At 37.9% G+C, this 26944-nt stretch overlaps 1 protein-coding gene and 1 long non-coding RNA gene across 3 annotated transcripts in view; one reads left to right on the forward strand and one right to left on the reverse strand.

Annotated features, from left to right (window-relative positions):
• Positions 1-26944, reverse strand: part of FAM3C (FAM3 metabolism regulating signaling molecule C) — a 189728-nt gene that overhangs the window by 142140 nt on the left and 20644 nt on the right. The gene's annotated exons all lie outside the window — the stretch shown is intronic.
• LOC131829680 (uncharacterized) lies at positions 331-26865 on the forward strand. 2 transcript variants are annotated; one of them, XR_009352952.1, is made up of 5 exons: positions 331-450; positions 8099-8142; positions 15580-15665; positions 21633-21752; positions 26234-26865. It is a non-coding gene; the product is annotated as an uncharacterized LOC131829680 (long non-coding RNA). The 2 variants fall into 2 exon arrangements; XR_009352953.1 differs by lacking the exon at positions 21633-21752.

A 26944-nucleotide genomic window follows, 5' to 3' on the forward strand; every position in this document is an offset into this window, starting at 1 on the left:
TGAGAGTCCTCAAGTTTGGCTCATGTACACTAAAGATTATCTCAACAGGGTCACGGATCTTGGCAGATAATATTCATTCCCATGGTATTTCTCTCACTATTTTATCTCCTTATCTAGATTTGAATCCTGTTATCACATCTCAACCTGTCCTATGCATAATGGCAGGAGACACTCCATGGACTAAGAATAGTAACACATAAATAATACTTTGATTTAGAGAAGGGATTTTTTTCTTTATTTTTTAAATTTCAATTTGATTTAGTTCTGGATCAACTTGATTTAACATTGGATCAATACAATAAGATGGTTTCACTTTCAAAAGGAAGATAGGGCTTTTATAGTAAACATTTCCCTTTCATTCTTGCCCTGCCAACAAGTTCCCTTCTCCAGACTTAACAAATATTAAATATTTTTTGTGTATCTTTACAGAGATATGTTACACATATACAGGTAAGTGTGTATCTATTTATCTATCTATCATTTAACTATCTTCCTTTCCTTTAATATACACATTTTCTTTGCATTGCCTTTTCCTTTAACATTGTATCTTGGAGATCATTACATGTTCCTACATAATGAGTTTCTTAATTCTTTTTTTTATAATTTTTATAACTGTCAGGTAGTCTATTTTCTGAATGTACGTGATTTTTTTCACCACTTCTCTATTATTGGGTAATTAGATTGTGCTCAGTATTTTGCTCTTACTAAAAAATAGTTATATAATAACTTCATAAACATTATATAGAGTATATCTGGAAGAAACATGCATGGGTAAATTCCAAGGTATATCCAGGACCCACGCAAAGGGATCACAGAATTCCACCAGTAGCATTATACAGTGTAGATGTTATATAAGCTTTATTGGCAATAACTTAGAAACAGAGAAGCAGTACAGTCCATGACATTGCCCCGAAGTCTCCTTTTTCTATAGCATGAGCCGGGGAATGGTGTTCTGAATGGACACTGGTTAAATGTTCAGCAGATAGGGATCTACCCCTGGGCAGCAAGCTAGATGCATTGTACAAACAATTCTGGGAGCGAGCTCTGCACCCACAGCATCAAGAGTAGCTCAAGTGCAATACTGAATGTTAAGTGGTCAGAGTGGCCACCCTGTCCTTGTTTCTGACCTTAGAAAGGAAGTCTTTATCCTTCCATGGTTAGGTATGAAACATTGTCATAGTTTTTGGGGGTTTGTTTGTTTGAAGATTCCTTTGAATGGATTGAGAAAATTGCTTCCTATGGTTTGGTGGGAGTTATTAAAAAGTCAATAATTGGTATTGAATTTTGTCAAATGCTCCCCCCCCCACTGGAATGATAATATGATTTTTTTCCTTTTATATTTGCGAACATGTTTGATATTCAATATTAAACCCATCTTGTATTACTAGAATAAACCCTAGTTGTCACAATGTAGTATTATAAATTAATGAACTTGATTTGTGAATATATGTTTTAAAATATTTTTATGTCTAGGTTTATGAGTGACATTGGTTTCTAATTTCCTTTTTTATGGTAATGTTCTCTTATAGTTTAATATCAGGATTATGTTCCTTCAGTCTAAAGGCTACCTTAGAATGTTGGTCTGTTAGTGACAAATTCTCTCCGCTTTGTTTACCTGTATATATCTTGAATCCTGTTTTCGCCTTCATTTTGGAAGAATATTTTCTTTGACTATACCTCCTTTTTGGACTTAGAACCCTTTAAACACGTCCTTCTATTATCTTCTAACCTACAGAATGTCTCACAAAAAGCCTGTGATTATTCTTATTATTGCCTCACAAATACAGTGTGTGTTTTTTCCTCTGTCTGCTTTTAAACAGTTCTGTTTATCCTCGGGGTTCACCAGTTGGACCGTGTACCCCTATGTGTGGTTTCCTTGGCCTAGGGATAGACAAGCTTTCGGATTTCTGGTTGGATTTTTAAAAAATTGAATTTGGAAACATGTTTGCCTTTATTTAATTAAGTATTTTTTCCTGCTCTACTCTCTCTTTTCCACTTCAGACTCCAATTAGACATGTGTTTGATGTTAGACTGCTTTTTACTTTTCCAGTTGACATTTAGGCTGTGTTTATATTTTTAGTCTTTTTTTTTTCTCTGTGTGTTTCAGTTTGCATGGTTTCTCTAGACTCAACTTTAAGCTCATTAACCTTTATATGTAAAGTACATTATGGTTTATACTGACTCATGGTAATTCCAACAGAATTCAGGAGTAGAGACTTTTTCCTTAATTTTTGTGATCTTATATGTGTACCTCCTTTTTCTTATGCTGAAAACCTCTGACAATAAAAGTATGTACTTTGTCCCATAATACACTACTCTTCAAATTACAATACAATTGGTACCACAACAGTAAGATGTCCCTTAAACACAGCTTAATATTATCTCATAGACCTTAGGGTCCATACAACTAAGGATGTACAGTTAAATCGCTGTGCTGTAAAGTCATTGGTGTAGTGATGCCATCAAGAGATTCCTAGTTTTGTTTCACTTTACTTTAAATATTTGGGGATCAAAAAAAGAAGTGTTAATTAAGTAAATTAAGTAAAATACATGGTTTCAAAGTCAAACCTACAAAATACTGTATACTAAGAAATCTATTTTTCTTATCTCTTTCACCCTATCTCCTTTCTTTCTTGATAGATAATTTAAAATATAATATATAATATATTATATATAACCTTTCCATGTAGGGGAGCCTGGGTTGCTCAGATGGTTAAGCATCTACCTTGGGCTCACGTCATGATCCGGGGACCCTGGGATGAAGTCCCGCAGGGGGCTGCCTGCTCAGCGAGGAGAACTCTGCCTCGGCCTCTCTCTCTCGTGAATAAATTTTTTTTTAAAGATTTTATTTATTTGTTTGGCAGAGAGAGAAATCACAAGTAGGTAGAGAGGCAGGCAGAGAGAAAGGGAGAAGCAAAGCAGGCTCCCCGCTGAGCAGAGAGCCGGATGAGGGGCTCGAACCCCGGATCCTGAGATCGTGACCTGAGCGGAAGGCAGAGGCTTAATCAACTGAGCCACCCAGGCGCCCCACTCATGAATAAATTTTTTAAAAACTTCAAAAGAATGTAGAAGTATTCTCATATTTTCCCTTTAAGCTAAATAGTATACTATGCATCCTTTCCCCTTCTTTTACTACTTTATTTTTTTTTTATTTTTTTTTTTTAAGATTTTATTTATTTATTTGTCAGAGAGACAGCGAGCGAGAGTGAGCATAGGCAGACAGAGTGGAAGGCAGAGTCAGAGGGAGAAGCAGGCTCCCTGCGGAGCAAGGAGCCCGATGTGGGACTCGATCCCAGGACGCTGGGATCATGACCTGAGCCGAAGGCAGCTGCTTAACCAACTGAGCCACCCAGGCGTCCCTCTTTTACTACTTTAATTCAAAATATCCTAGAGATAGCTCCACACTATATAGGAAATCCTATTTTTAACATATTATTTTTATTGTTTTTATTGACACACAATACTCTTATCATGTGGATGTACCATCGCTTATTCAACCAGTCCCATAATCAAACACCGAGGTTATTTCCATTCTTTAGCTATTACAGTAAAATGGTAGTGAGTCATTTATGCATATTTATTTTCATATTTTAGAGTAGTTTCCTGTAAAGCGAATTGTTGGGTCATGAGGAAAATGCATGTGTGCTCTTATCAGATATGATCAAATTTCCCTCGTTAGAGGCTGTGACATTTTGCAGATCTACCAGCTCTAAGTTAGGGGACCTGTTTCCCTGTAGCTTCACCAACAAGTAAATTTTCAATCCTTTGGATTTTTGCCATCTGATGGTGAGAAGTAGTATCTCAATGTAGTTTTAATTTGCATTTCTTTTAAGGAATATATTTTTATATTTAAAAATAACCATTTTTTCAAGGGTAATTTTTCTTCCACATTTTTAGAAAATGGGAAAATTTCTATTTGTGAAGTCTCCTCATGTATACAAAAACATAATTTAAAAAGAAGGAAATGTTTCCTTTCTTGCCAAAATCTTGGGGTTTTCATTTACACTGCAAAGGACAAATTGTAAACCACTTTGCATAGTGTCCCAGCCCCAAAATGAGGGTTTGATTTACCATGTAATTTATTTCTGGTTCATATTTCTGTTCTGAACAAGCTTTTGGGTTTGAGGTTATAAACAAAATAATTTGACTGTTTATTTGTGGTTAAACAAATGGCATAAATATATGGTAGGAAAAAAATCCTTTTTGAAGGAGAAAAAGTAGGCCAATAGTTTCCAACAATTATCAACATCTATTTGTCTGACAAATACTTGATTCAATAATATTGTAGAAACTCTTGGCTCCTGTCATAATAAAAGGTGTATTTTTTTCTAGCCAGAGGACTTTAGGTTTTTGATAAGATAGCCAAAAAAGTTCAATTGGTATTTCTTTTTGAGGTCCTTTTCATGAGTTTAACTTGGAATGGATTTTCAAACCTTGCTTCCTGTTGCTTTGTATTTTGTTCTTTCTCTCACTTGTTTATCCTTTTACTCCCTGTTTATTTTCAAGTTCTTACTCAAAGACTTTTATTTTCCTTTCCTCCCTCTTTCATAACCTACTGTTCGTACTCTTCCCTGCTTTCATGCCTTCCTTCTACTTGTCCATGATTTTTCTCTGCTTCACACACCTGTCTCATTTCTATCGGTTCTGGCCCTGGGTACCATCTTAGTACAAGAAATACCTCTCACCTGAGTCACGATTTACACCTGGCTAAGTAGAAGGCATGACACTGAAGAAGAGATCTCCTCGCCTGTTTTGTTGGCATTCTTGACCTGATTAACTTTGCTTGCTTGACCTACTAGGATCACTTGTACAAAAGTGCCAAGAAATCTCATCCCCTAGCAGATTTAGGTCTGCTTTCTGAACACATTAGAACTCAGCATCTTTTCCTATATTCCTCTGATCAAACACTCATGGTACACCTCTTCAATGCCAACCCCTGGACTAGGCAGCAAGGTTACGTATATAAATAGGGCAGAGTTCTTGCTCGGAAAATGCTCACACTCAGGTAGCGGTTGTTTCAGCTACAGCGTACCAATACATACGACTCATGAGTATCTCTGCTGATGACTAGTCCTCTCTTCCTACCCTTGCATGGCGAATTCCTATTTATTTTTTCACCTTATTCTTCAGGAATCCTTTCCGACGCCTCCTTTCTCCATTCCCAGAGTGGTTCGGTGCACTGCCTGGAGTCCCGCAGATCACGCTGAATGTCCCCCTTTCTATCACGCTTCACCACAGTGTGCTGTAGTTGTGTCCTTCTCTAGACTAGAAGCTCAGTGAGGGTAGGAGCAGATTTCCATTATTAACTCTAAGTCTCCAGCATCCAACACAGTGGTCAGGGGCATAGGAGGCACTCAAAAAATATTCTCTGAATGAATGGCTATTTATACACATTTAGGTGTATATTTCGGAGTGTCATGACAGAATTTGAATGAAAGAAAGCATACTTCCCAGTGAAAATAAAGATGTCAGAGTAGAATAATCTCTTGGAAGTATGTTCTGATGATTATTTTGGAGAAATTTTGCCAGTTCTAATCAAAAGTACTTTTGAAATATGTTTTTAAACAACTATCAATCAAATTTGTTTAACTTCCTTTAGTGGTGTTGATTGTACCCATGAAATACTAATGAATAACTCCTTCTGACATTTAAAGACAAGCACAATGGTTAGATAAGTCTCCGATGTTACTCAGAAATACCCTTCAGCTCAGTCAGGGGTGTACCTTACCCATGACTTTAAAGCTGGAGTGAATTGTTAATCTGTCCCTCCAGAAACAATCACAACTACAAAAATTAAAGCCTGAGGAGAAGAGGAATTATCTTCTTGTAACATACTCCTGTTTTTAAATGTCCAACCGTCACAGAAAACCAAGTTTTTGTTTCTGGGTATGTTCATTGAATTGTTTTCCCCTGGCTGTACTTTCTCTTTTTAAAATTGTTTCTATTTTATTGTTTTTTTTTTTTCCTGTATTGACAAAACATTGGGAACAAAAACAAACAAACAAACAAACAAACAAAAATTTAGTGGTTATACCACTTAGTTTGTGCTTATACCAAAAAAGAATTCATTTTAGTTCTCATTTATAATACTTTTGGAAAATATCTTCATTTCAGAGCTACCTGCTGGTACCTCTAATTTATTATCCTTTGCTTTGTGTTCTTAAAATCACTTTTTCCTCCCTCTGTGTCATAAAAATTTTCTGTGCAAACTGAGTTTTGACTAAAGCTGCTAAATTATTGAGCTAATAAAAGAGCATGCAAGTTATGAAAAGATCGGCATATTTTAAGCATAATTAAATGTAATACAAATGGCCACTAAATTAAAAATCAGCATTTTATTTATTTAGACATTGTGATTAGTCCCTGAATATTTCCTTCTCATAACCATGATATAAAAGTTTCAAAAAGCATGTTTTATAGAGGAGAACATAACACAAAACAGATTTAACCAAACTGAATCAACTTCTTTAAAGATTTCAGTAAATTTTCTTTGATATATGAATACTCAATACCTTATCTGTTTTCTCAAACTGGAACTAGCCTCCAATTTGTCTAAGACTTATTAGGCCCAATATCTGGAAGAAGTTTCAGCTGAACATCTGACCCAGTCCCATATTCAAGACTCTTTTCATTTTGGTGTCCAAAGCCACCTGACTTCCCAACCTGATAGAGTCTGGTATTCAATCGCCAAATGTCATCTTTCCAGTTCTATCACATGTAACCTTTGACAAAACAAAGCTGAGCTTATTATTTATTGTGGTGAGAGAAAGAATACCACTTTGATAGAGTTTTGGCTGTGTTTCAAAAGGAAAAATAAAAATCTACCATTAACTGAAAATTCAAGTTCGGTTTAAAGTGAGTCTCTGGGAAACAAACTGAGGGTTTTGGAGGGGAAAGAGGTGGGAGGAATAGGCGAGCCTGGTGGTGGGTATTAAAGAAGACACATGCTGAATGGAGCACTGGGTGTGGTGCATAAACAAGGAATCTTGGAACACTGAAAAAAATTAAACTAAGATTTTGAAAAAAATGATAAAGTGAGTCCGTGTGAAAGTCCGATTCAGGCGGATAAGGATCATGATACAACAATATGCTCATTGTCTGTGAACTCCTTTGTACCTTCCTGTAAGTTGCAGGTAACTGATGAATATGCAAACTCTGTCTCGTGTTTATTTGAGAGACACTTGGAAAAAACTGTTTGCTACTTGAAACTGGACTGGATGCTATTAGCTTGCACGAATGGTCAGCCCTTAGCAAATATGCAATTCTTCCCAGCTTTCTTTACTATCTGGCTCTAGCCCTCCAATTCATGTTTCCAATTTTTCTCCCTCCCTCCTGACTTGGCATCACCGAAAATAAAAACTTGACAGCATAGATCCTTATAGAGACTCTAGGTTGCCTTGTTGCTGCTCTTTCCCTCAAGATCTGAAGAAGCACTGGGAGCTAAAGCCTAATGACATGATATCAACCTTGAAGGACTCATTATCACAGCAGATCATGATTTCTCCCTGGGCAAATCTCTGTCCAAGTCACTGAGGAAGTCCAGTGAAATGCGTTCGTCACGCATGTCCTTATGAGAGAAGTAGCCACGACTGGACAATATCACCAAGAACACTGACGTCTTAGCCTCAATGAGCAGTGATGCATGATTCCCATCCACCAATTCTTGGAATCCACTGGACTGAATCTTCTCAGGCTTTAACTCCTGGTTCTTCAATTTAACCTTTTATGTCAATATTTCTCTTTCTCATGTAAGGCATCCCTCTTTTAAGACAACTGACCTCCACAATTTTAAAAGAACCGACATGGGCCACTACCTCTCAAAAAATGATCCAATTAGTTTTTCAATTACAACTCTAGCAAGAGTCTTCACAGGAGCATTTCTTGTCCCTGGTTCACCTGACTCAGGAGATTTATAATCACCTATAGTCTCCTATAGTTTAGCAGTTAAAGATACTCATTTGTCTGGAATGAAGAGGGGAAAGGGAACTGACAAGGTTTAATTTTACCTGATTGAGCCTTGTGCTTCTAGAAAATAGTGAAGGTTGAGAAATCCTGACAATTTTTTGTTTTCTAAAATCCCTCATCATCTTTGTTCTAGGAAAGCAACTCACCAAAAAGAATCACCTTCTACGTCTTACTTAGGTAAGGTTTTCTGTCCACTCTTTCTCATGACTCCAATAAGATTCAAAGACGACTCCCTTGTTTGCCTGTGACAAGGCCAAAGAGACTTTCCCCTCTTGCCTGAGATTGCTGATAGAGCTAGACACGTGCTTCCCCTTTAGCCTGTTCCCAACTTCCTGTTCTTTGTCTCATAAGTGATTAGCTAAGATTAGAACTGTTTGTCCTCCTGGAACTGGCCAGACACAGAGACAACATTTCCTGTTCAGCTAATGATTGACTGTTCCCCTTATTGCAAACCAATCCCAACTCCAAATCTCCTCACCTGTACTATGTCTGCTCCTTGCTATAAGAATCTAAACAAAACCTCCCTTCAAAGTCATTCAGATCGTCTCATCTGGGGGACTTTCCCTATTGCGATAGCCTGAATGAAATAATCTTATTAACGGTCTTATTTGTTTTGTCTTACACAGTACAGAGGGGAATTCCCTGTAGGGCATGGGGGATCAGGCGTGGGTGCCTTTTGCATTCTCTGTCCTTTTCACTTTCCAGACAAGTTAAAGAAATCAAGGCAAAAAGCTATCAGCTTACAGTGACATCCAGTAAGAGGGTGAGAGGTACTGATACATTCTGTTGGCATGATTTCTACTTTTGAGATATGGATGGCAGGCAGTTAAATTTACAATTTACATTGTTAAAATTGTAAATATAATATTTACTCATTAGCAAAATAAAGACTGTTGTGTTATTATTATTATTTTTTTAAAATATAGTTGATTCAGTGCATGCCTGCCCATTTTAAAAAAACATCTCATCACTGTGTAGGGGACTTGGGGGAAGAGAGAAAATCACATTGGCTGAGTAGCCAATAAGAGCCAGTCTGGCCTAGACATCTAAATTCACTTAATCCTTATAATGGCCTGTGTAAGGTAAGTATTATATTTATTTTAGGGACACAGAATCTAGGCTCCTAAGTGTTAATATCCCACTCAGGATCACATATCCAGTAACAGAGTTTCAGGCTTTCTCAGTATCTAGGCACACCTTCAGAGCTAATTCTTCAGGAATCCGTAAACAATTTTACTCTAATGAGTCTAGAACTCACTCCTAAAGACAAACACATATACCTATATGGTATATATCGTTAAGAACTATTAAGTATCCCAAAAGATGCCCATTCATTTGCCTTTTTATTCCAAAATAGCAGATTTTTTTTTTCCAGAAGTCACTTATTGCATACAACCTATTAAAAAACACTTTTCACTATTTTGAATATTCTTTGCACAAACCAGCATTCAGATTTTAATTAAATATAAACGAGCAATTGAATCAAAACAAAAATGTTCAATTAATAACAAAACTAAGGTTTTAATTATTTGACTTATTTAATCAGAAAATATCTTCTTCTAGAACAGCTCTGTGCAAAACAAATACAAACATATTTGTATCCAGAGAATGTGGCTTTAAAGCATTGCAAAAATCCCTGAGGTCAACTATGAGAGATCATCAGGTATAACCGTCTTTGAGAGACACTTCTTACTGTGTTCTTGACCATCTTTCTGGGCTTGACTCTGTGGGAGTATCTCTGTGCTCCTCTCTCCTGTCCCCAACTTTCGGTCCTATCCTGCTGCCTGTACCAAAGGAGAGCCCATTCCAGCTCTGTGAACACTAGTCCTTCACATCTATCCATAATGTTGACACTTTCATTAAATAATTAATGAGCAGGAAAAAAAAATCTGTCCTGTACTCCAGTGGAAGTTATATACTCACAAACTTCAACTATTTCATGGCAGGTCAGCAGTTTAGAAATTAGAAACTTTTCCAACATCAGCAAAAAGAAGGATTCCACTCTATTTGTTTGAGGCCATAATTTTCCAACCCACTTTCACTGCTTGAGTCATGCAATATGTCTTAGAGTTAGAAAAACTATAATTTAATGATTCCTGATTATGTAGGCTGAAAATTGAGTTCAGTGTGACCATTAGCTTGTTTATCTGACTTTACATAAAGCACTTTACCTTCCATCAACCACTATTTCTAATTTTCTTGTAGACATGTATACATTCCGAAAAAAATAAGCTTTTAACGTACTACAAGTGCAGCTTTAGCAGCTTGGTAGAATGCTACCGAGTAGAGTAATCATCATAAATGGTTCATAAGCAAAGAAGGAAAACCAGTTCGGGGGGGGGGGGGGGGGGATCAGTGCTTAAATAGATTTAAAAAAAAATGCACAATTTCTAATGAGGTTCTGTGATTATTTTTAACCTTGGAAGAAAAGCATGTTTAGGTATACAAAATGTGCAAAGCAATTTAAAAATAGTTTTTCTTTCAGAAATAGTTTTTCTTTCAGAACGAATTTTCTACAATTCTAGGAAATGCTGAACTAAAGGGGTATTTTAGGACGCTACTGTGTGGCACTTAGCTATTTTAGATGCTCCTAGCGCCATCTAGTGACCGCTACAAGCAATATCACCGATATCTAGCCCACACGCTTGGTCCATCCAGGAGACCTTATTCTGAAGAGGATAACGTACCCCTACTTACATGATCAAGTATCTGAGACATTAGGAAAAAAATCACTGTGTAAACTTGATGAACACTTGGCATCCTTTGAATAGTGAAGATAGAGATCTCACTGAACATATTTACCTTTATCCTTGAAATGTTTATCAGTCTCTGGTGCAATTTTTTTCTTGAAATGTATTTTGTATACATTTCCCACTGAAGCTATAGAAGGCTCGAATACATCCTTGAGGGTAAGAATTGAACCAGAGTACATGTTGTAACATAGAAAATGGGAAGATATTATTTTATTTAACTCTTTAGGACTGCCATGCTGCAGTACTTTTGGTGGGAGAAAAGGAATGTTTTCTTTCCGAAAGCAGCCTGTTGGTATGCATAAATGATATTTCTGTTAGAGGATAAGCAAAGTGAAAAGGAAGGAGAAGTTGGCTTTGAAAAGATGAGGGTCTGAGAAGAGGTGCTGGATATAAAAACATTCTGGGTTTTGATTTCTAGTATCACAAACACCTTTTCTCAAGGACGTATGCTGATATACAATACATGAATTTACCGAAGACAAAAATACAGAGAAGTATAAAATGCCTTCAGTTCTCTCTTAGATCAGCTCTGTCTGTCACAAAGCAGGGTATAGTGTGTGGACGGCCCTGGGCTGTTGGAGCAGCAGCGACTCCCCTGAGCGCCAAAGACCTTCCATTTGCTCCATCCCCCAGATTAGGCTGCAAGCAACATGCTATCTGATGCTATCTGATGCTATCGGATGCTATCTGATGCTATCGGATACTCTTTTAACACAAACATAGTATTTTTTTCTGGTGAAAATTTGGTCAGATGGAGACATTATGCCAACAGCTCTACTATAAATTTAGGCCTCTCCCCTTGTGTTAGAGGTACCCATGAGTGCCGTAAAGTAAACCGATGTGAGTTGGTAAAAGAATCCATTAGAGGCAGGTATTTGTAATCCAACTCTTTGCAATACTCATGGTTTATAAAAACAAACAAACAAATGAAACTTCTGAAGAAAAGAAAGTCTAGAACTTTGGAAACCAGAGAATAATTTTTTTTAAGGTTTTTTTTTTTTTTTTTTTTGACACGCAGAGAGAGATCACAAGTAGGTAGACAGGCAGGCAGAGAGAGAGGGGGAAGCAGGCTCCCTGCTGAGCAGAGAGCCCGATGTGGGGCTCAATGTGGGGCTCGATGTAGGGCTAGATGCGGGGTTTGATCCCAGGACTCAGAGATTATGACCTGATCTGAAGGCAGAGGCTTAACCCACTGAGCCACCGAGGCACCCCAGAGAATAATTTTTCTATTAAATAAGGTCAAGCCCTAGTACTAACATGAATTCAGCTACTGTTTGTAGCTTACAAAATTTTGAATTTAAAATAATCAGGGCAAAGATTCCTTTGGAAAAGGCCTGCCATCCTGTAAATATTTAATAGCAGGCTGTACCTTACCAACATGCAAAATGTTAGCGGCTTCAGGACAGTCTTTCTGTCATTTTCAGATCTGATGTTTACAATTTCTTTATCAGGGAGGATGTTGCATTCCAAAATTATGAGTTAACAAAATAAAAATATTTCAGAAATGAGCTTCTAACTCATGATAATGTATTGCAAGGTGACAGTGACAAGGAAGGCAAATTTGAAGTGGGAGGGACTGAGTTTCTGCTGGGAAGCACCAGGGGATAAGTGGCAGAAAGGGACCACAGAGGATTCCAAGATACAGTTCACCTGCTCACACTATTCTCCACGAGCAGAGACTTTATGCACATCATTATTAAAGTGAGTGAACTGGGCTCATGCCCTTTGATTGGGTCCTTTCATAATGCACCGCTTTTGGCCAGAGTCCTATTCATATTTAAGTTTGTAATGCTACAGCCATGGTAAACTACGTACGATTTGCATTGCAAGCTTAACAAGTTGGTGATCAAAAAATATGACATGACTTTCATAAATATTTACTCCCACTTTTCTGCCAGACTAATGTTGTCGATCAACACAGACAAGCTAAAATATCCACTGCTGGGGCCGAGGGCAGTCCTGCACAAGATGGGCCCCTTTGGCATGAAGGTTACTCTGACCTGAAGGCAATCAAGACCCTACCAGCTCCAGATACACTTTTGCCCCTCGCTCAACTACGTCGACGAATCAAAATTGGGCATCTTTCCTGGAATTACGGTTACTAGCAGAGATAAATTTCATCTGAATAACCCATCTGCTTGGTAGGGCAAACAGCTAATTGCTGAACATCTGCTCTTCTTAACCCCCCCATAAGATGCATCCCTTCTCTCTGAAGTTCAGACCCCTGCTCTGTTCTCCTAAGTTCAGGATGACATGTATACCTCATCTTGCCGGTCTTTGGAATTTCCATGTCTGTGTGGATTCCCCAAACACACCCTATTAAATCTGATTTTCTCCTGTTAATGTGTCTCACACCCATGTGATGCTTAGTCCAGTTCGAAGGACTTTGAACGGGACAGAAATTCTTACTCCCAGACCCCACAAATACCCTTGTCCTATTCACAGTCAGAACCAGCAGCACAAGTCCCACTGCACAGTGAAAATGTAGGTCCCTTTGCTCAAAAATGTAGGTCCCTTTGCTCAGAATTTCAAGATAGAAACAACAGTGCATTAACCCAAAAGTGGAGTCCTCCTGAGTGCAGGGTCCCTTGAGACTGAACAGGTCACACACCTTGATGTGACTGGTTGGGGAGAAATCAGGCCCATGCATGGTCTGCTGTGGTGATGAGTCCTTCTAGGCTAATATCATACCATTGGCTTTAGCTCATAGAGCTGCTTCAGATCCGGAGGGAAACAGGCAGCAACAAGGCAACCTCCATAAGGATCTGTGCAGTTAGGGTTTTGTTCTCAGTGATGTCAAGTCAGCGGGGAGGGAGAAAAGCTGGGAACATTAATTGGAGGCCTGTAGTGAGATAGTGAAGAAGACTGAAAGCATTGCAAGTTTGGTAAGGGTTGACCGTTCGTGCGAACTGATAGCATCCAATCTGGTCTACAGATAGGTAACAGAACCAGTTTTCCCACAATGGAGGAGGAAGTCAATTAAGTCTCAAACAAACACAAGACAGAGTTTCCGTATCCATCAGTTAACCTGCAATTTATAAAGAGGTACAAACAGTTCAAAGACAATGAGCAGGAACAGAAGCTGCTGACCCAGAAAGGTGTGAAGATGTGTATAGTTTTCTACTGAGATAAAATTTTTATCTACAGTCACCAACCCTTGGTGAAAGGTAATTTCTTTCTCTCTCTCTCTCTCTCTCTCTCTCTCTCACACACACACACACACACACACACAATTATTCTTGTTCAAAATAATAGTGATCTCAGCTTTATTATACTTGGCCATTTATTCACATAGGACAATAGGATGGTAATTTACCATACAGACCTTAAATATGCTTTGCTAGAAGTTAACATTAGGAACTTGATTTGACGTTTAACTAGGTTCTAGTTAGTAAAATTAACTCTGTTCTCACTTTTAAAAAATAGTTTTTATTTTAGAGAATGTTTTATATTTAAGACGATAATCCAGAACTACCTTATACTATGCTCCCAGTTCCCCCTATAAGTTAGCATTTTACATCACTATGGTATGTTTGTTACAATTAATTAGCCAGTTACCGATGTCCATACTTCATTCAGATTTCCTTAGTTTTTACCTGCTGTCCTTCTTCTTTTCAAGGATCCCAGTGAGGACACCATATTACATTAAGGCACCATGTCTCCTTGGGCTCGTCTTAGCTGCAAGACTCGCTTAGATTTCCCCTGTTTTGATGATCTTGACATTTCTTGAGAAGTCCTGGCCAGGTATTTTTGTAGGGTATGTCTCTAATGGAACTTGCCTGATGATCTTCTCATGATTAGACTGGAGTTATGTGTCTTGGGGAGGAAAACCACAGAGGTGAAGTGCCATTTTCACTACCTCATATCAAAGTACATGTCAGGGGTACAACACAATTTATTTCTACTGATGTTGACCTTGATCACCTGGCCTAGTTAGTGTTGTGAGCTTCCTGCACTGTAAAGTTTTGTGGTTTTTCCCCTGCTTTCGTATTGTACTCTTTAGAAACAAGTCATCACTAGGTGCAGCCCACACTTAAAGAGTGAAGAGTTATACCCCTTCCTTGAGGGTCAGGTATCTACGTACATTATTTGGAATTCTACTGTATGGGAAATTTGCCTTTTCATTCCCATCTATTAATTTATGCCTATCAGGGGCGCCTGGGTGGCTCAGTGGGTTAAGCCGCTGCCTTCGGCTCAGGTCATGATCTCAGGGTCCTGGGATCGAGTCCCGCATCGGGCTCTCTGCTCAGCGGGGAGCCTGCTTCCTCCTCTCTCTCTCTGCCTGCCTCTCTGCCTACTTGTGATCTCTCTCTGTCAAATAAATAAATAAAAACTTTAAAAAAAAAATTTATGCCTATCAGTTTGGACTCACTGATATTTATCTTGTATTTTGGGTTACAATTCAATGTGTTTAAAAAAATTCCATTTTGTTCCTTAAATTTTTCCAGTTTTGATCACTGGGAGCTTTTTCAGTTTTCTCTTTGCTCATTTTGCATCCCCCCATCAGTGTTGGTTTTTTTTTCTTCTTCTTCTTCTTGTTTTTGTACATTTTCATATCTTCCGCAACTACAAGATCCTCTGCGGATCTCTCCCCTGCTGGGAGAGATCCTTCCTACTGTTCCACAAGTGGCCTCCACTAGCCCAGGAGGACGGGAGTAAGGGCGACAAGTCCTGACTTTCCATTCCTCTGCCCTAGCCCAGTGGGGAGAGGGAGGCACTTCATCACTGTGGGATCAGAGTGCAAGTCTAGGCTCCCCTCTTGGCCTTTGTCAGCATGGCTGGTGATGGAGTCAAAGTTTTTTCTCTGGCATCTGACTGAAATCAAGTGGCTATTGTCTAAAAATTTTTTTTATCTTTCTAGGATATTCCTTTCATGGTCTTTGGGCTGGAAGAACATGCTTCTAGTTGTTATCTATTTATTTCGTCTGAACCTATTGGCATTTTCAGGTAAGTCCAGGGATATATGAGGCACTCCCTATCCCCTCAAAAAACCACCCAGAAAACAGGAAAACCACAGGGAACTCATCATCATACTGTTCTTTGTATCCTGAGGTGCTTATCTGGTCTGCCTTCTCTCAACCTTTCGGAGTTTTCTTAACGTTTGTTTTACAACTAATGAGCAGGGGTTTTAATTGTTTTTAGCAGGGGGAAAATGTACACTTCATCTTTACGAAGTGGAAGTCCCACACTTGCTTCCTCCAAGTCCTTTTTGGAAGTAATAATCAACTTAAGTATCATTTCAGGAAGTTACTTTGCTGTAAGTGGCCAGTGCCACTTACACTTACACTTACTAGTGCGGGATGATCCGAGGGCTTATTCATGTGCGTGTCCTGTGATGGGACTGGATGAGCCCGAGACTGGGTTCACTGGGAAATGGAAAGTGTGCCTATGGCCTCTCCAAGTGGTTTTGGCTTCTCAGTAAATGGCAGTTGGGTTCTGAGGGGAAATGTAACAAAAGGGAGTGTGAACATTGCCTCAAACTCTCAACTATGCAAGTAAATTGATGATTATCCTTGCTCACTATCTTCATGGATATGTGAAGGAATTTCTCTGTGACATAAGTGCAGGAATGGGCTAGTTGGATCATAAGTTCTCTGAGTACTGCCAAGTTATTAATCATGAAATATATACCCAAGTATAGACCCACTAGAGATCCAGCAACTTCCCACTTCTCCACATCATTCCCAACATTTAGAATTTCTTGTACTCCATTTTGCCAACCTGGGAGGTATAAAATAGTATGTTAGTGTTAATTCAATTTCATTAATATGACCAACGGTCAGTTTAAGCCTCAATCTTGTTTCCTTTTTTTTTCCTGATTGATTTACACAAGTTTCCTATGTATTCAGATATTTATCTATGTATTAGATATAAAATCTTTTTATTGGTTTAAACTTTGCTATATTCCTTTAGCTTTCTGTTCTATATTAACCTTGTCTAACCATAATATTGATGCAATCAAATTTTTCACTTTACTATTTATGTTTTTTCAGAAGCTTTCCTGTACTCCTGGTTCATAAAGATATCTCCTATATTTTCTCTAATTCTCTTTAAGTTTTAACCCAACTAGTTAAGTCTTTGACTCTTGTGGCATTCACTTTAAATGTCATGCCTCATTTTATTCCATATGGTGAGCTACTTTTTTTTTCCAGCATAACAATATTCATTATTTTTGCACTACACCCAGTGCTCCATGCAATCCGTGCCCTCTCTAATACCCACCAACTGGTTCCCCCAACCTCCCACGCCCCACCACTTCAAAGCCCTCAGATTGTTTTTCAGAGTCCATAGTCTCTCATGGTTCACCCCCCCCTTCCAATTTCCCCCAACTACTTTTTCTGTTAGATCTTTTTGTTTTTAAAGATTTTATTTATTTATTTGACAGAGAGAGAGATCACAAATAGGCAGAGAGACAGACAGAGAGAGAGATGAGGAGAAGCAGGCTCCCTGCTGAGCAGAGAGCCCTATGCAGGACTCGATCCCAGGCCCCCGGGATCATGACCTGAGCCGAAGGTAGAGGCCCAACCCACTGAGCCACCCAGGCGCCCCCTGTTAGATCTTTATAAACATTTTTTATACAGTACTAAGTTCGAAATATGTGTCATACATATGAGATGATGTTTTCTACTTAACAGTATTTTTTAAATAATAAGTAATTGTCTATAGGGACGCCTGGGTGGCTCAGTTGGTTAAGCGGCTGCCTTCGGCTCAGGTCATGATCCCAGCGTCCTGGGATTGAGTCCCACATCGGGCTCCTTGCTTGGCAGGGAGCCTGCTTCTCCCTCTGCCTCTGCCTGCCACTCTGTCTGCCTGTGCTTGCTCTCACTTCTCTCTTTATGACAAATAAATAAATAAAATCTTTAAAAAAAAAAAGAAGTAATTGTCTCTATACATTGATAATATCTATAAATTTCTAGGTATTTTTTTCATGTGTTTGCTAGATACTTGCACATTTTACTAGTTGAGGTGATCTTCTGAAATCCAACTGCACAAATGGTGGCAAGTGAGATAGCGTTTGGTTGCTAAAGAAGATTCATAGGTTCCAAAATGTCCAAGCTTCTGGCTTTATGGTTTCTTGCAGGGAAAAGATGCAATAAGCCAACAGCATTAAATAAGATCATGCATCTGAACCAAAGGAGAGACTGGGAACAACTTTCAGTTGTCTTCTCTCTGCAAGGCTGTACCAAAACACACTTTTTCATAATCCCCAGCATTTTTTACAGAGCTAGAACAAAAAATTCTAAAATTTATATGGAAGCAGAAAAGACCCTGAACAGCCAAAGTAATGTCAAAAAAGAAAACCAAATTGGAGGCATCACTAATCTGGACTTTAAACTATATTACAAAGCTGTAATCATTGAGACATTATGATACTGGCACAAAAACAAACACATAGACCAATGGAACAAAATAGAGCGACCAGTTATGGACTTGCAACTCATGATCCACTAACCTTCAACAAATCAGGAAAGAATATCCAATGGAAAAAAGACCATCTCTTCAACAATGGTATTGGGAAAACTGGACAGCAACATGCAGAAGAATGAAACCGGACTATTTTCTTATGCCATACACTAAAATAAATTCAAAATGGATGAAAGACCTAAATATGAGACAGGAGTCCATGGAAATCCTAGAGAAGAACAAAAGAAGCAATCTCTTTGACCTTAGCCACAGCAACTTTCGCAAGACATGTCTTCAAAGTCAAGGGAAACAAAAGCAAGAATGAACTACTGGCATTACAATAAGATAAAAAACTTCTGCACAGTGAAGGAAAGAATCAAAAAACTAAATTCTACAGAATGGGAGCAGGTATTTGCAAATGATGAATCAGATAAAGGGCTAGTATTCAAAATCTATTCAGAAATTATCAAACTCAACACCCAAAGACCAAAATATCCAATCAAGAAATGGGCAGAAGACATGAACAGACATTTCTGCAAAGAAGACGTCCAGATGGCCAACAGACACATGAAAATGTGTTCCACATCACTTGGCATCAGGGAAGTACAAATCAAAACCACAATGAGATACACTTCATACCAGTCAGAATGGATAAATTACCAACTTTGGAAACAATAAATATTGGCAAAGATGCAGTGAAAGGGGAACACTCTTACACTGTTGGTGGGAATGCAAACTGGTGCAGCCACTCTGGAAAACAGTATGGAGGTTCCTCAAAAAATTAAAAATAGAACTACCTTATGATCCAACAATTACTCTACTAGGTATTTATCCAAAAGATAAAAAATAGTAATTCGAAGGAGCACATGCACCCCAATGTTTGTAGAAGCAATGTTCACAATAGCCAAAATACACAAAGAGCCCAGATGTCTATCAACTGATGAATGGATAAAGAAGATGTGGTATATATATATATATATATATATATATATAGAGAGAGAGAGAGAGAGAGAGAGAGAGAGAGAGAACGGACTATTGTCAGCAATCAAAAAAATGAACTCTTGCCATTTGCAACAATGTGGATGGAACTAGAGTGTATTATGCTAAATAACATAAGTCAGTCAGAGAAAGACAAATACTATATGATTTCACTCATGTGGAATTTAAGAAACAAAGCAGATGAAGGGCTAGGAAAGGGAAGGAAAAATAAAACAAGATGAAAACAGAGAGGGAGGCAAACTATAAGAGACTCTTAACTATAGAGAACAAATTGAAGATTGCTGGAGGGGATATGGGCAGGGGAATGGGGTAAATTAGAGAAGAGAATTAAGGAGGGCATGTATTGTGGTGAGTATTGGGTGTTATATGATGAATCACGAAGTTCCAGCTCTGAAACCAATAATACATTATATGTTAATTAACTAGAATTTAAATAAAATCTTGAAAGAAAATAAATGAATTTTTTCTTTCTGATCAGGAATGACCAATATGTGCATTTTGTGCAATATGTGCAATATGTACCTCAGAAAGAGGAGACTAAACGGTGTCTAGGCTGGTCACACAGACAGATTTTTCTGTGTTACCAATGACAGACCCTTTTTGGGGGGTCTCAACAAGCATAGGCATAAATCACCAATTTCACCATTTATCAAAAAATGATATTGATCAGTTCGTACACACTTTCCTCAGACTCATGATCACAAAGCAACACTGTTAATCAGTAAAATGCATGCCTTGCCTGGGGATCAGTGATGTACAGGTAATTGGGTAAAATAGCTCAACAGAACCTTTGGGAAACCTGCTTAAGGTAGTAGATGACTCATGGCTTCACGTAAACTCAGCACTGTTCACCCACACCCATCCCTCCCCAGCCTTATTCCATCAAGCAGAGCAGAAACTACCAAGATGCTTGGACAGGGACGGTAACAGGTGGCAGCAGAGGTCATCAGGTATCTGTACCAGTGGCGCGTTAAGCGACTAAGGCAGTCCAGCGTTCTACTGGACAACTTGAGAAAGATAATATCAAGGACTCTCTAAGAGAAAATGGGCAGTATATGGCAACAGAGAGGAAAAGACTAATGATTTAAGGCTATACATGGGCTAGTCAAATTCCTATGTTCTTCAGTTTTAAAATATTCTATCGAAATTTAATGTTTAACTTTGTAGATGTTTCATTTTATATTCCACTAAAGAGGCATATTGAAGTGATTAAAACATATTTTTGGAATTCTTTTCCAGAGACAATGTGATTTCCAAAACCAAAATAACTTCTTTAATTCTATAGCAAATATTCAAATCTCTAATATAAACAATCTAGTAGAGTTGAAAGAGTTGATAGAGTTTCAACTCTGGTAGAGTTGAAAAGAGATGTGGCTGGTTTCAAGAGATTCATCTCTGCTACTTCTTGTTTTGGTCTAATTACTTGATTATTTGTAGTGCAATTAGATGAGTTTACTGATAACTACCATGTACACAGCACTTTGCTAGCAATGTAGTGAATCCCCATTTAGGTCTAGTATGCAATACCAAGTCTTCTTTTAAAAAGCTTATACTCCAATAGTATATCTTTTCCCCTTTTTATTTATTTTTTAAATTAACATATAATGAATGTATTATTTGTTTTAGGAGTACAGGTCTGTGATTCATCATCAGTCCTAAACAATTCACAGTGTTCACCATAGCATATACCCTCCCCAATGTCTATCACTCAGCTATCCCATTCCCCCACCCCCTTCACTCTAGCAACCCTCCGTTTGTTTCCTGAAATTAAGTCTCTTACGGTTTGTTTCCCTCTCTGGTTTCCTCTTGTTTCATTTTTTCCTCTCTTCCGCTATGATCTTCTGCCTTGTTTCTCAAATTCCTTGTATCAGTGAGATCATATCATAATTGTCTTTCTCTGAATGACTTATTTCATTTAGCATAATACCCTCTATTTCATCCATATCTTTGCAAATGGCAAGAATTCATTTTTTTTGATAGCTGCATAATCCTATACTCTTACACTCTACACTCTTAAAGAGTTTATCTCTGCATAAATGACTTGGGCACAATCATATGACAAAGCAGAGTAGAGTAAGTGCAAAAAAAGGGAAATAGAGTGTTACAAATTTTAAAGAAGAGAAAAAGGAAGGGAACATTTATTGAGTATATACTACGTGCCATGTTTCTTTCCAAATAATATAACAGAATTTTGGCATTCCCTCTAAAAACAGCACTATCTGATATGTTTAATTTTAACTAATTATTAAACTTAAATAGGGCCATTTGGTTTGAGACCTAATTTTAAGGCTCAATATTTTGTTCCGTCTCAACATGTCGTAGAACCAAGAGGACTCTGAATGATCTAACTGCAAGTTCTCCTCCCTACTCTACTACTGTGAATAAGGTCTCCTACTCAACCATCCTTATCAAGAGAACCAGGTGCCCTTTTTGCTTTTCTCCAAGTAGGGATTTAAGTTCCCTGCCAACCCATGCAAGCATTCAAACAAGCCAATTGCATTCTCCCACCAGCATCCCTTGGTGTCAGTCTTGATATTACAAAGGCGGCCAGCTACAGCCTCTGCTGATTCACCCTCTTCCTGAGTGCAACCGGGGCCCTGTGTGGTGTATGATTCCCTGCTCCCCCAGGCTGTGAGTATGCATGATAAACAAACTGCTGTTAATGTCATCCATCCAGTGTTGGATGTCATATATCTGGTCATCTCATAACCATAGGGTGGGAGTCCCTTCCTCACCAACTTGGTGATTAGGGGGTAATTAAAAACAGGTCATGAGTAATTAAAAGTAATAGGCAATTTAACATAAACTTGACAATTTAGCAATTGCTTAAAAATCTGTAGAATTTTCTTAATTAAAAAGCAAAAACAAGGGAGCCTGTGTGGCTCAGTGTGTTAAGTGTTTGCCTTTGGCTCAGGTCACGATCCCAGAGTCCTGGGATCAAGTCCTGCATCAGGCTCCCTGCTCAGTGAGGAGTCTGCTTCTCCCTCTGCCCCTCCCCCGACTTGTGCATGCTCTCTCTCTCTGTGTCAAATAAATAAAATCTTAAAATATAAAAATATAAACACAACAAACAAAAACAAAAAACAAAGAGTGAATTCCTTAAATATGTAAGAAATTCCTAATCTTAGTTTGTACTTATGTCTCTAATATTATTTTCTACAGCAAGAGTCTACCTCCATCTGTTCTAAATCATTTATATTGTTTTTTTTTTAACTCTATGTGGTGATAAATATCTATGATTTTACTTTCTGTTGTGTCATCTGTCTGGTAAAATATCTCTCTTATCTCCTGTTCAACTCCTAAAAAATTAACTCCACATCTTCTCAACAATGAGGCTTTCCTATATACCCCACCAAAAACTATTTTTATGCCTTCCTTTATACCCTCACTGCATGGTTTACACATCACTTAAAGCCCATATTACTCCAGAAAGCAATTATTTGTTTATATACTTTTCTCTCTCATTAGCTGAAACCAGCTTGAGGATAAGGTTGGTCATTTTCTTATTAATGATTATGCTTCCTAGAAACTTAACCATAGTGGTTAGCATCAGATGATACCAGTGTTGCAAAATTCTAGTTCGGTAAGTGCTGTTGAATGAATGAATTGTACACAATTACAATGTATAATTGTGTCTAGCCAACATGGATATTAGAACCACAAAACACTATGCAAAGAAATGATTCAATTTCTGCTTTTCTTTCCTTGACCTTTCTAATGATCTGAGTAATGGGAGGCTTAAGTGTCATCCAGGTAGAGAAAACTCAGATCTCCAGCCATTTCATGGCATCTGATGGTCACCACTGAGTTGTAATGGATCCTGTGGTCTTTGGGAATTGGCCTCCATACCTGATATGTTGAGACAATTTCAGTCCCAATATAGCCTCATATATGTCTGATGAATTACTCTGCATTTTTTTTCATCATCTAATTAGACTCTTGTGCTTTCTGCATCTTTTATGCTTTTTTATTTGTTTGTTTGTTTGTTTGTTTTTTAGGAGCCAAGAAATCTTTGACTGTTCTCCCTGCTCACCTCTATGTTATGCAGACTAAGGCCTTCACTGGGTACCACACTTATTATCCCTAGGGACTGTTACTCTCACAGCATGCTTCTACTCTCTTGGGTTAAACCCAGAAAACAAAATACACGTTTTCTGTTTTGGATTGCCTAAGCCTATCTAGAAACTAAGGATTCTCTCTACCATTCTGATCACTCATTTTAAAGTCCCAATCAATGCCATCTTTTCAGGTAAACTTTTCCTAGAGGGACGATAACACTGTTCGTACCTGAATGTGAAGGGATCTCTTCTTCTGAACTTCTGTTTTGTTACCTGGCTATCTAGTTGGCATTTATCACATACAGCAGTGAAATATATATAGGCATTTGTTTTTCCCAACTATATCATTTACTATATATTTGATTTAGCTTTCTAGCTATAGCCTAAGCTTCCCCTCCTCATTTTGGAAAGGTTTTTTAAAGTGAAAACTGCCCAACAAATGTTATTATTCTTTAAAAAATTACATATACTCTGATTATGGTATATTATTTCTATAATCTTCTATTGATCTGTCACCGTAAATTTAATATATTAGCTGTTTAATGAATGGTTTCCTGGCTAACAAGAAACAGCAAACTTTATACAAAATCATGTTTTTATTGCAAGTTAAACTCTACTAGAGCAATAAAAATTTCCAAACACCAAAAACCATTCTTCAACTCTAGCTATGGCCCACTTATTTCAAACAATACTTAATATAATAGCATTCTAGTATGACAATAGGATTGAGACAATCCCTTGGAGTTCATGCTAATTAGGTTTGCAGATGGCTTTAAATCTTTTCAATTTTTTTCTTATTTAAATTTAAACACAATGGGGAAATGGATTAGATATTGCATGCCAGTTAACTCAGCTACATTGTAAAACAAGTATAATATCAAATTATACATGTCATCTATCCATGGGCTTACTCAACTGTAGGAAAGTGGTCTTATGATTTGTCAAACAAGATCAACTGAAAAGATTTAATCCAACCAATTCAATATTTGGTGAGTGATAAAAAGTGACATGTGTTTGCCTAAAGAAAGACCTAAATGCCTGGACAAACAGATATGCCTCTAGAAATATAAAGGTTTTGTTTTTCTTTTGTTCAGATTGTGCCAAGTAGGAATATTGTCCCCATTACTGTGAACGTTTTATTATCATGTCTTAACAGGAGTGCTCTGGTTGAGAAAGCTCTTTTCATTCTAAGTTTCTTGTTCCCCATGGACTCTAAGTTTCTTATTCTTAGTTTCAGTGCAGAACTGATTTTTTTTTTCTCTCTCTTGAAATGTTTGATAAAATTTCTATGTGGACCATTCTGAGTTATCGGAGCATAAAAATGATAATTTTTTTCATCAGATAGACAATTTTCCAGGTGCCTTGGGGATAGTTAAGAATTTATTTTGAAAAGTCAAACATTCTTCTGAATATAATACTCAAGAGAAACAAATTCATCAGAAGTAAGACCAATGAAATAAATGAATGGTAGACAGAAAGTTGGAAGATATATAGAATCAGAAACATTATAAGTAGTTGAATCAACGAGTTCTCTTCTTTAGTGTGTGGAAGAGAATTAGCAATCAGTGACTTTGTGGCTGGGCTGTTATTCCATTTCCAATAGGTGCTTTTCTACAGCCTCAATATCCTTGGGACCAAGTCCTGTCTTTGTGCAAACTCTCTTATCAGAAAAGACAGTAAAATTGGGTACAAGGATTTAAGAATGTTCCTCAAGGCTCAGTGCCCCCTCCTCTACTACCTTTATGTAGATCTCAGAAAGTCCCAAGTACAATGGCACTGTTCCCAGAGATTTGTCACTGCGCCTCAACAGCGAAATCTTAGTTTGTTGCCCTGGCTTTCCTTTACCAGTTCTGTTCTTGCCCTGAGATTCCAACATCTGAGATTATCCAAAAGAGTAACTTATTTTTTAAAACCGCTTTGTTGAGGTATGATTGACATGTGATACATACACAAATCTTTCTGCCTTCTAAAAAGAAGCATAAATGCATCACTTTGTCCTTGAAATTAAGCCCTGGTGTTGGAAGGAGAAGCAATCTAGCATACTGTAGAATGCATTTAAGACTTGGATTTGAATTCTGACTGCTGGGTTTAGCTATGTGATCTTAGGCAGATTTTTGGAGTCTCTGAAAAAGCTAGTTTCCTCATCAGCACGATGAGAATTTTGAACTTTGAAGGCTGTTTCGAAGATTAAAGATGTATGTAAAACCTGGCGGTCGGTAGCTCTTTCACAAATACTGCTATTAATGTCACTGTTATCTTGAGTTTCAAAGAGAACTCTGGTAAAAGGGCTCTGGCTTCCTTGAGAGAGAAGCATTCTACTGTCCTGATGCCCTTGCATTGTTTGAAGTCTTTGCCTTACAAAGAATTTACTGATTCATTAGAGACAATGTGCGGTATCATGAAAGGAGCACCCAATTGGAATCAAGGGACATAAATCTTCCCCCTCCTCTCTTGCTAATAAATCTCTGTAACCCTGGGCAGGTCCCTTAAATTTGTGGGCTACAGTTTCCTCATCCATAATAAAATGAAGGCAGGTGGATACAGGATCCAAGGTCCCTGTTAAAATTTTGTGATCCCGAGATTTTTTTGAAGAACTCTTGCCAGACCAGGGGAGTCAGTGAAAGTAGGTAAGAGGAACACAGGGGAGAAGCTCCCTGAGGTATATATTCCAGGATAATCTGAAAGCAAGCAAGCAAGCAAGAAAGAAAGAAAGAAAGAAAGAGAAAATCCTATGATTAAAGCTAAGTTCAACAAGAGAAACACAGTCATTGCTCTTTTAATGTATTTGGGAAATTTGGATTCTCACAGGATATTTTACAGAGCTCATTGGCATTAAAACCCCTGATGCATATAAATTACATGTTTCTAAGATTGCTTCTAAGGGCACTGAGAGCCCCAGATCTTTGAAACAGAGAGCATTAGATGGAAAGAAGGAAGAAAAGATGTTACGAGGGTAAGAGGGATTCAATTGGTTGGGGTCAAGGTGGTTAATGACACTATTTTTTCCTTCCTTTTGTACTTATGACCTCTACATTAGAGACATCTATTTTTCAGGAAAGAGATTATTTTCATTATGATTCTGAGACATGTGCAAAGAGCTACTTCCAGCTGAGAGAGACTTACCAGTGCCCCTGCTGGGAGACAGAGCATTGAGATATGTGCTGTAATTTCACCCCTGTGGAACCAGGAAGTCTGGCAAGATGACTGGCTTCTGACCAGCCTACTACCTACTCCTTGCTGGCCCGAGGAGCCACCGCTGCCTTAGTGAAAACAGATCCCGCTTTCATCTTTCACCCTCAATAGTAATGGACATTGTAATGGGCATCGTACCTATGACTCACCGAAACTCAGCAATCTGGCTAATGCAACTATCTCCTTTATCTCCTATTTTATAGCAAACTGCAGAGGATTTGAGAGTTGCACTATTAAAAAAAAAAAGTACATTGGCATAACAGCTATTGTAAACAGTTTGGTCAATTTTTATTGTTGAAATACACTTTCTATTGATGATCTTTGGGGAAACATAGAAAGCATAAGCAAGAAAATAAAAGCCACCTATAATAGAATCTTCCTGAAATAGCCTATTGATAATATTTTATGTGCATCCCTTCAGTCTTTTTTATGTGCATGTATATGGTCTCCCAAATTGGGATAATATGCCTATTATTTGACATTAAAAATAATTAAGATAATATCATGAAAGTTTTCCATAACACTACATGTTCTTTGGGAATTTGGTTGTAGGGATGAGGTAAGAGTGGAAGG

The sequence above is a fragment of the Mustela lutreola genome, chromosome 4, assembly GCF_030435805.1.
Source record: "Mustela lutreola isolate mMusLut2 chromosome 4, mMusLut2.pri, whole genome shotgun sequence".
In the NCBI taxonomy this organism is placed as follows: domain Eukaryota; kingdom Metazoa; phylum Chordata; class Mammalia; order Carnivora; family Mustelidae; genus Mustela; species Mustela lutreola.